Raw genomic sequence first — 11,895 nt, forward strand, 5'->3', positions numbered from 1 at the left:
CCAGGTATTCTCGGAGTGAAAACCCAAAGGGTGGGCTTTGATGAATTGGGTAGAGGACGGAGGAACAACAAGTCGTGTAGGCAATAAGCAAGTGGGAGAGAAAACTATGCTATCTTATAGCAGAAGTGCTTATCGCATAGATGTGCTACACGATCATGTAGGATTTGCTGAACGATCGTTTAGAAAAACGTATACGATCTTTTAGCTAAATCGGCACACTATACGATCATTTAAAGAAGCTACCCGCGATCGTCTACACAATAATTCATTCTATTGCTTACCAGCACTCCCAGAGCTAAACGATCGTTTAGCATTTATTACACGATCGTTTAGAAAAATCTAAACGATCGTTTAGCTATTACTACACGATCGTGTACCTTTTCTAGGCATGAAGTCTGAAGTACACGATCGTTTAGCGCGCTTCGCACAACGCCTGCCTTTCACAATCATCTAATCGACTACGATGCCGTGAAGCACCATCGTCTAAGCGATCGCTTAGCTAATGCCTCCATATCACATACGTGTGATCGTGTAGGTAGTATCTAAGCGATGAAGCTTGTTAACTACACGATCGTCTAGCGTGCACTTTTTACTAAACGATGAGCATCGCATGCTCCCACTACAGTTATCTACCTCCAGCGCCTTCGTGATCGGGCAACCAACGCTACGTGATGAAATGCAGAAATGCATGTCATTTTAGGCCTTTTACTTAGAATTATAAAGATTGTTAGACAGAATATGCGGCAATCATGATAGGAATTCACGAGGAAATGAGCTTACGTTGATTAACATATTGAATCTCAGCTAACTCGTTATTTTGCATTATTATGCGTTCAATGTTTTATTTTGTAGCTAAAACAGGAAATGGATGCAAACGCGAAAATCGGACCACCACATAGATGACCGCATGTGGAGAAACACTCCATCGCAAGGTCGAATGCGTCAATCAACGCATGGATGTTGCGGTAATCAGCTGTATTCGTCCATCGCATAGGAGTTGCGCTCATTTAATGATTGCGATCAACGTGTAGAGTTGCGGTATTAAGGAATGCGGTCATTAAATGATTGCGGCTACACAACAACGCATACTGATGGGATCAACGTAAGGTTGGTGGAATGAACGCATGAACGCATCTACCTCGAGAAAAACCAAAAGAAGATGCTGGCATTTCACCTACCATGCCGTTAGTGGCAGAGGTTCAGAAAGGACTAACCCGTCGAATGTCAGACTCACAACAGTCCAATTAATGTTATTGGCGACCCAAGCTCTATAAATAGAAGCCGATGAGCAGAAATTCAAGCTATCCGGGGATGATCCTTGTGATTCGGGGATTTTCCCCGTGATCCAGACAAATTGCATGAGAAGATGGCTGAGAGTTCTTCACCTCTTTCATCCATTCCGAGTGACGACCGAAGCTAGATCTGAGAGAGTCAGCTCCTCCGCCCATCCATGGCACCACCTACAGCCTTAACGCACATCCGCTGGAAGTAAGTCTTTGCTTCCAGCTGATCATTTCATTTCATTTCTTTTCTTATATTGTATTGTATGACATTTTGTGATTAAAGAATTAATATAATTTGTTTTCAATGCATTTCTCTGTTCCGAGTGACGACCGGAGCCTTTGATCAGAGTTAGATCTCGAGAGAGTCAGCTCCTCCACCCATCCATGGCACCACCGGCAGCCTTGACGCACATCTGCTGGAAGTAAATCTTTGCTTCCAGTCGGTCATTTCTTTTCCTTTCCTTTCTCATATTGTATTTTATAACATTTTGGAATTAAGAAATTAATACAATGTGTTTTCAATGTATTTCTCTTTTACTTCGACTTCATCTCCATCTTCTTGCTTAGCATCTTTACTTTCATTGCAACACTTAGTGGGATTGCTTGGGTATCGCATACTTAGTCATGTGGATTAGGGATATAAAGCATGTAACAACCCACCGAGAGGTGTGCGTTGCGCGAGTGTGGGAGTAATCTTATTTGCTTAGTATGAAGCTGCTACAACGCATGTCTATAGGCGAACGCATTGCTTGTCTATGAGTGAAGTCTGCAACAATCAACTGCCCCGGAGGGTAAGTGGTTGGTTGCATTAAGCAATGTATGCATTGTTCACTAGGAATAGTAACAATCTTAGGTCAGCAAAGTTCATGCGGTTACCTTGTCCTATAAGCGCATCATTCTCATTTAGGTATACTTGGGAGAGTAGTCTAAAACATAAATCTAAGACTCGAGAGAGCGGATTGGAACGCATAGGCAAGAATGGGGAACTTAGGGATAAACTCTGTTTGCTTCACACAGAGTATGCACTCTATAGAATGGATTTGCATGCGTCCAGGAAGTAGGATAAGGGGTTATGCGATAGCCATACTCATGCGGCGAGAGCTAGTGAGTTGGTTATGGAGGTCTAGGCAGGCATAGGCTTCTCGACAATATCGCAGATACACCGCATATGTCCTAGAGTTAGGTTCACGTGTATGTAGCATGATTGCATGGCTTGCGTTGACTAAGGTTGCCCTTTGCGATCACTATTAAATATTTCAATGAAACCATCTCCGCATTTTATCTATTTTCCCATACATTGATTTCATGTCAAGTGTTGTCGTATCTCTACCTCTCATGCATATTCTTATTACGTTGTCTGTTAGATAGGAGTAGGAGTAGGGTTAACTTAACAACCTCCCTTCCATTCTTTTATTTAACCGCCGCATGTACATCACCACATACATATAACTACAAGTCCCTGTGTTCGACCTCGGATTATCCGAGAAACTTGCATTCGCGTTATACTTGGCGTGAGCGCAAGAAAACTTGTGACAGGATGCATGGTCATCACATACATTTATTAACGCATATTCATTCCAACACATGACCATCGACGCATGACTATCAACGCATATCTTAGGAACATGCATCGCATACCGCGTCTACGGGATTTTAGTTGTCAAGTAAAATTGACTTCTAATTTCCCGTCACCAAGTTTTTGCGTGATAGAGTAAATGATTTACCCCATCGCTTAGAATTAGCTAAACGATTGTTTAGACTATACTGTACGATCATCTAGAAAAATCTAAACGATTGCTTAGTTAAATCCCAACGATCGTTTACTTGAGGTTACACGATACGATCAATGCTCACCTGAGTAAATTTGCGACAGCGACTTTGATTCTCTTGCGGTGGTGAAAAAAAATAAGTTGGATGGTGGTTTGAAGAATATTTCCTATGCGACGGAGTTCGAACAAAAAGTTGATGAAATCGAGAGTTACAATGAATATGTGGTGAACGGGTTGAGAAGGGGTTTAGCTAACACTTCCTAAGATTACATACAAGCTATGCGGTCATGGTACCCACAAACAATAGCATGTCATCTCTCAATGCAAATGCCATAATTCCTATTTCTAGGACGCATGCGATGTATACGAAAAAGTCGATAGGACTTATGTCTAAGCCTCTATTCTTGTCTATGCAATGATGCATGATGCACACATAAAACAAGGTGACCGCATACTATTATATCCTATTTCTAGGGTGCATGCGATGTATAAATAGAGATAGAACTTATGTCTAAGTTTCTATTTCTTGCTTATGCGGTTCTAATCTGACTCTCTCAAGCCTAGATTCTAATCTGACACTCTCAAGTCTAGATTCTATCTTTAGACTACTCTCTCAAGTATCTCTAAAGGGTGAATGACGCATACATAAGACAAGATGATCGCATAAAATGTAAATCTTACGTCATGCCAGCTAAGTACTTCTCAACCCATTCGGAAATTTAGCTACTCATGCAAAATTTGGAGAGGTTGAACATAGATTGAAATGAGATTTCTATTTTCTATAAATGAAGTGTTGAATACAAAATAACAATGGAATTTAGAGATAAGAAGCTCGGTAAGAAATGTCTTGCTTCCTGTGGCCTTTTACACTATCTTTTTCACTCTAACTTTGTCCAGATGAATGTTCTTGCTCTCACAAGTGTTGGCCCTTTCTCCCTTTGTAGCGGTTTCCGGAGGTCTCTCAATCTGTCCGGGAATGATCTCTCGGCTTCTTCGTCTCCTAGCTCGTCTCCATCCTCTAAATCTAAATATGTACGTGAACAGACTAATGACTCTCTAACTTGTATATGATCTAACTTGTTAACCCATGTTGCAATGGTGGCCTTCTGTATTTATAGAGCTCAAGGTGAAGCAGCCTTTCTCTCTAATCATTACAATGATGGGCGGTCATTAAATCTTCTACTCTGATGTGCCGATTAATGGTCATTGAAAGTTGAATGTACTTGCTACAACGTGGCTTTAACGGCTTGTCAATTAAATTTGGATTCGACCATCATCAGCTTTTCGTCCCATCATGATTTATTATGTTGTCACCTTGATGCGCAGTTTTTATGCGGCCACCTTCTTGAACAACTTCTCCCGATCGCATACGATCGCATGAATTTGCGATTGCAATCTTTCAAGCGCGCAGACGCCTAATTCCTTGGATCGCAATTTTACTTGCGCCAACGCATTTTCCCTGCATAAAATAAGTAAATTAGCTGCTTTTATGCGATGGGCACATGCGATCGCAATTTCTTCAGTTTAGTGCTTTTGAACATGATATTGTTTATTTTTACAGTCACAATCTCTCATTGTTTTACTTATTTGCACTGTAATAACGTCTATTTCTACCCATTATCACACTAGCGCGTGCTTTTTACTAAACGATGAGCATCGCATGCTCCCACTACGACCATTTACCTTTAGCGTCTACGCGATCGGGCAACCAACGCTACGTGATAGAGTAAACGATTTACCCCATCGCTTAGCATTAGCTAAACGATCAATTAGAAAATACTGTACGATCGTCTAGAAAAATCTAAACGATCACTTAGTTAATCCCAACGATTGTTTACCTGAGGCTACACGATACGACCAACGCTTGGTCTTCTTCTTCTTGAGAACCGCATCTCCATGCTTCAAATTTTCATCACGAACGACTCGACTAACCCAAAAATTTTGAATTACAAACTCGATTGCAATTTTAATTACTCCCAAAAAACACAGGGGCCTCTTACAATTAACACTTTGTAATACCAGAAAGCTTTAACAAAACAGGCAATTAAACTCGAAACATTCATCAATGCAACCACACAATGCAGAAACCTACCGCGACTGTAAAATGAAGTTCAAAACAGAGTTGTAATTTGGAATATCAGAGAACCTGACTCTGATGCCAATTGAACGAAATCGGACTTGATATGAGGTAGACAAAGAAGGAAACATCGATCGTGTACACGACTGGACAAATGGGAGATGGTGGAGACTTAACGTATAGGTCGATGCCCAATCGTCTAGCGGAAGCTATGCGATCATTTAGCTCGGTGTCTGTCGCCTACAAACACTACATGATCGTTTACTTCGGGCAAGTTATCGTTTAGTAAATACAGCACGATCGTTTAGCTCGCAACTGCACGATCGTTTAGCTCGCCCAAGCTGTCGTTTAGTAAATCTATATTTACTTAACGACTACTGTGAGATCCTTTTTGCGAGAGATAAATCTTAAAAAAAAATTATGATAACTTACTAAAATTAGGGAAAAAAAATCCTTTTAACTCACGGTTACCATGAAAAAACAATAACCATCCACTCAGTTGGTTATTAAAGAAAAAGAATTAATTATCCAATAATTAATATTATTATAAATATAAATGATAACCAACTTATCATACTATATTTATAACCTATAGTTTTATTATTTCATCTTATGGAACATATAAACCATAGTTCTTTTTCTATTCCATGGTACTTAATATAAATCTCATTTACATCAATCCTCCACTAGATGTATCTCATACATCATATCGATTATATCATATATAAACAAAATACCTCTTGTCAATTTGAACATTTCAAATCACACCAAAAACTGATCCTCAACTGAATCCATTGAGCTATCAAGGGGACCTTATGGACCTGTAGCTCGAAGCTCCAACGGTACGTGAATAACTGATTAAAAATCTTTAGTCACGGGATCCACCATCCGTTACGGTCAGACACTCCACTAAAGACCGACAGCTGAACTCTCCTTAACACATATATATTATGTGTCCATCTTAACCAACCAGCAGTGCAATAACCCTTCACAAATCGCTCGTAAGTACAGCTAGGCCAATAACCGTTATACCCCTGTAGTTACATCTGTCTCCTTAAGTACCACTGATCCCTCTAATGAACATAAGTCATAGTCCTACTATGTTGGGTCTTCTCTTCCACTATGTTCAAGTCCCGGAATCAACTCTTAAGAGAGCAATCTCTCTACTTATCCCTACTTCGGGATAGGAGTGAATTCCATCTTGTGGATTGAGTTCCCAGCTCCCAAATCAGACATGTAACCCACCTCCTAGGACTACTAAAATAGGAATCGTTACTACATGCATGCACAAATATTTGCATTGAGGAAAATAAACTAAAAAATAAAAATAAAATAAAATAACATGATTTTTAACTGCCTAAGTATATAAGAAACTGTTCTGCCATTATCTCGAGATCTTAAATCGTTCAACCCGGGTACCCTTTAACATGAAAAAAATTATATAATAAAATCGTAAATGTAATAAAATCAAAATATGAGAAAACATAAAGGTTTAAATGCGGAAGCAATTCTAGTTCCTTTGGCATTGTCACGGATTCCTCTTGTCAGTCGCCCGAGTATCCTTGCCCTTACCTGAAAAAAAAAAAAGAAGATAAAGGTTGAGTATAAAATACTCAGTAAGTGATCCCATTACTGAGATCAGGCTATGCATCCACGAGCAGAGAATGATGGTCTGTGGTTCACACAGCTACATCGGTTTTTTATGATGAAAGGGGACCAAAAGACGTACTGTCTTGCTTTAATACGCATGTCTAGCGGCCCGTAGGCACACTGTCAAACGTGAAAATAACATGAACGTGAACCAGTTGACTCACGCATGTCTAGCGGCCTGTAGGCACACCGTCAAACATGGAAATAACATGAACGTAATCCTGTTGGCTCACGCATGTCTAGCGGCCCGTAGGCACATCGTCAAACATGAAACATGGAAAAAAAATAACATGAACGTAAACCTGTCGGCTCATGCATGTCTAGCGATCCGTAGCCACACCGTCAAACATGAAATTGGACTCGTCGGTCCTCTGAAATAAAACATGCATCAAGGCGAGACGGTAAACTGCCCTATTGGTCTATTCATGTATCACATACATAATTTTAATACTGATTAGAAATTCGAACATGCTCACAACACTCATAACTGTCATGCAACAAGTAAAACATAATGACAAAATCATGCTTCAAGAGTCCATTAGTTAACTTTATAATTTTAGACTAGGTCGCCTGGCACAAAGGCATCGATAATAGTACCACTTACCTCAACTTGGAAAAAAACGTAGAACAAAATCTCCTTAGAACTTCTTTAGCACACTTGAATCCACCTAAAGTTGTGGCTTGGTCCAAGACAAATTCCAAAACTCGATTTAATTAGCCAATCTGATCATGAATTAAATTCAAAATCAATAACTTAATTTTCCCACTATTACTCTCAATCCAAAAGAATAACCATCCAACAACTTACCAAAACTTACCCAACTTAAGATTTTGCAAGAATAGGTAGTGGCGGTCGGCGAACTCAACGGTGGCTGACCGGAACGACGACGGAACCCAGTCCAAAGCCAACTGAAACGAGTGGTTGCACCGATTGGAAGCTAGGGAAATTGTGCACGAATTGCCGGTGACTCGAAATTGGCTAGAATCATCGAAATCGCGGTAGTGGAATGGTAGCGGCGTTCGGCGAAATCCCAGACGCACGACTGACGACGTTCGACGAAGACGCTGGCAGTGCGGCGCAGCTAGAGGACGATGACGGTGACTGGCAATGCACAATTGTGGAGAGGCTCAACTGGCTGGCGACGACTAAGTTTAGGTGAAACGGGAATAAGAAGAGAATGGGGAGGGGTCGCGTGGCTGAGAGAAAGAGATATTTTTTTATTTACTTTTTTTTTTTGTTTTTCTTTTCTACCTTCCCACATGAACACATATAAATAACTTAAATCTTTTCCTTTTCCTTTTAAAAAAATACCAAATTCCCTATTCCTCTTTCAAAATATATATACTTATATATTTTTCTTTTAAAAACTCTAACAAACAAACTTAATTATTTACATAGATAATCAAATCTCCAAACACAAGTCAAAATAAAACTTAATTAATTCCAAATAATTAAATTATATTTTAGCTTAGCCAAATACATAAATCTCATATTCCAATTTAACCAAGTAGTCCAACATAAAATAAAGTTTAATTACAAAATAAATCGGGGTGTTACAAGACAAGTCCCCAAAAAGGTAGGCATGTCGAGTTGGCAATCTAGCCACTCTCACCCATACTATTCAAAGGACCGCCCTCAAAGGCAGGAGTTCCCAAAACACTCAGAATTGAGGTCGTGTCATCTATGGTCATTTAGGTAAGATTTAACTCTCTAGTATCAACGACGTTATATACAGAGACTAGTCATCTCGTGGTCCAGGTCTTATACAAACTCTTTGTATAGGACACCCCCGCTCGCACGTCTCTATATGAATGGTTAGGATCTACCATCTGTAGTAGTTTACAACACTTGCAAACCTCTATAAAGCGGGTCGCATCCGTAGTGTCACCAGGATCAGGTATCCCACCTTAATCCTTATACTACACACCTATTTAGGTTATCATTTAAGGCATGATCCACTTGTATATTACATATATATGCTTAAGTTCACATAAGATAACCTAGGAGATTTGTTTATTAGATATGAGCAAATGCCAGAATTAAATAACACTTATTTTATTCATTAAACAATGTATATCTTTACAAAACAACGAGACTCTGGGAGAATTAGGACACCAATCCCAATAGTGCTTATTGACATATTTCTCAAGATTGAAAGTTTAACCTTCTAAACTCAATGACTCGTTAACTAAAACGTTTACGTGTGTACTGTCATTGCGGTGAGAGCTAATCAAATTACAATGTAGGAAAAGAAAGTAAGACATGCGGTCATGAAGCTATGTGATGAAATAAACTAAGTGATGAGCAACTTAAGAATGATTTCAAGAATTATAAGCAATCAGTAGCTTTAACTTGTAGTAGAGAATGAATAGAGAAAGCAGGGTTAGGGGAAGCCAATTCCAAGTTCCTGAGTTTAACATTAAAGATAACCCAGGCTCTCTAACATCCGTTCATCGCACACCTCTCGGTGGCCAGCGACATTTGTCACATCTCTGTGACGCATGAATAATGTTGCGTCGAGAATAAGATTATTTCTATTTCTAGAAACACTTCTTATTTTTCTTAGTGAGTTCCACAACTACTTACCCTCTTGGGTAGTTGGTTATAGCTACTTGACTCTATGCGTGATCATAGGCAAGCATTTACATATTCATACACCAAGTCGGATTAACCCTCAAAATTTAGACTCAACTCATGGTATTAAACTTCCCCTTTGCCCCATGGAATTTAGTTACCCATGGCAAAGGAAAAAGAAATGGTAAAGATAGGTGAGATGATGAAAGTAGCCATGATAATATATGAAGTAAGAAATGTCGATTACAAAATGAGTTAATGTCTTAATCACGTAAGCAATACAACAAGGAAAAGTAAGGAGTAAGAAGTGTGATGCAGATAATAGCACTCTCTTGCTTCAATTTGATGAGGTGCTAAGGCTGCTGATGAGGCTGATGACAGTGTGATATAGAGAAGGCTCTCTCAAGCACTTGCTCCAAAGAGTTTTTCCAGTGGTAAATCGAAGGGTATTTTGGAAGTTGGTGAATACTCAATGATGCTCTCAAGTGTGCTCTTGATCGTGGTCTATTTTCAACTCTCTCTCAAACTGCATGCTTTTTTTCTTGGGTGCCAAAGCTCTATTTATAGATCCTTGCGCCGACAGCTTTGGGATTAGTCATCATCTCTGACTTGGTTGGTGAGAATATTAGCATTGTTATCATGGTCAACATTCTGAAGTTGTTGCAAATGATCCACCATGATAATGTCAGAGATCCCAAGGCATGCGATAAAATATTTCTTCATCAGGTAAGAGCTCGGCGTATGCAGACAGATATTGCGATCAGCTGCAAAGTATAACATTTCGGTGCATGTTAACTCATGATATGCGGTCAACATGGATTTCAAGTGTACTTCAGCGAAAATATAGTTTTAAGCATGAATTCTTAGTACTATCAATGCATATTCAGCCTATCTAATCTCATTATTCTAAGTAAAATACTACAGTAACTTGTATTTTTACGAGTTATTAGAAGAGTACAATTTTGATTAAGTAGTGTAAAGTATACTCCTCATACAAAGTCGGCGAGGGAAAGGAACCTGTATTAGGATTGTCGAACCTCGATTCTAAGACAATGTCAATGCTCGTCTCACCTGTTGGGGTTTGTACCCTAAAGTCTCGTGTCCAGTAGTTTGTAAACAACTTTATACGAACACTTGTGATGTATAATATAAATGATATTTACTTCACTACTTGACTTTGCACATTTAGATTTTACCACAAACCAATAAACTTAATATCCCTGGTTATCTGTATGTAACTTAAGCATGTATGTGGTGACATACAAGTGGATCATGTCTTGAATGATAACCAAAATGGTCTGTAGTATATGGATATAGGAGGGAAATCTTATCCTCATAACGCTACGCATGCGGCCCGCTTTGTGGAATGGTCACAAGTATTGTGACTTGTCACAGATGGTTTGATCCTGATCATTTGTGTAGGGGACATGTGAGTGGGGGCATCCTATACAAAGAGTTTGTATAAGACCTGACCACGAAGTGTTAATGTCTCGTTATATAACACCGTTCATAATTGAGACTTTACTTCACTAAGATGACCATAGGTAACATGACCTCAATCCTGAGTGAGTTGGGAACTCCGACCATTGAGGGTGATCCTTTGATTTGCATGGGTACGAATGGCCAGCACGCCGACTCAAACCTACCATTTTGAGGATTCGTCTGATTTGGGAGCTGGGAACTCATCTACACAAGATGGAATTCACTTCTTCTCTGAGGCAGGGGCAAGTAGATAGATAGCTCCCTTAAGGGCTGATTCCAGGGCTTGAACGATGTGGCACCACGCACCTTCTCATGGCCCGAGAGGTGTTCACACATAGTAGGACTATGTTGTATTGTTCATTAGAGGGTCAATGGTACTTAAGGAGGAAGATGTAATTACAGGGGCAAAAAGGTATATTGGCTTTTTGTAATTACGAGCATTTGTGAAGGGTCATCGTACTAATGATTGGTTATATTTAATGGACATAGAAATATATCTATGGCAAGAAGAGTTCAGCTGTCGGTCTTTAGTGGAATGTCTGGCAGTTAACAGATGGTGGATATCATGATTAAAGAGTTTAGTTAGCTATTCACGTACCGTTGGACGAGCCATAGGTTTATAAGGTCCCTTTGGTAGCTTGGATACAAGTTGAGAGTCAGTTTTTGGGTCAATTTGAAATGTTCAAATGTACAAAAGGGAGTTCGATTATATATGACATAATTGAACGAGTTAATTAAATATGATATAGTTAATTTTATGTATGAGATACATTAATTTGGAGGAAATTGTATATAAATATGATTTATATCTAGTAGAGGAAAAATATTATAATATATGATATTAATTTATAAGTTAAGAATGTGATAAGATCATATTCATTGGACGGTTATTAAGGAAATGGGAAAGCGCCTCTTTGTTCTAAATAACGGATGAGTGCATTATAAATAGCAGACGGTGTGTTGATCTTAGTGTGCGCGAGTATTGTGAAAAAGATAGTGTCATCGTTTAGAAAATCAGTGCCTATACGATAGTGACTGCACGATATTGCTAAGCGATCG

The sequence above is a fragment of the Benincasa hispida genome, chromosome 9 (assembly GCF_009727055.1).
Source record: "Benincasa hispida cultivar B227 chromosome 9, ASM972705v1, whole genome shotgun sequence".
Classification (NCBI taxonomy): domain Eukaryota; kingdom Viridiplantae; phylum Streptophyta; class Magnoliopsida; order Cucurbitales; family Cucurbitaceae; genus Benincasa; species Benincasa hispida.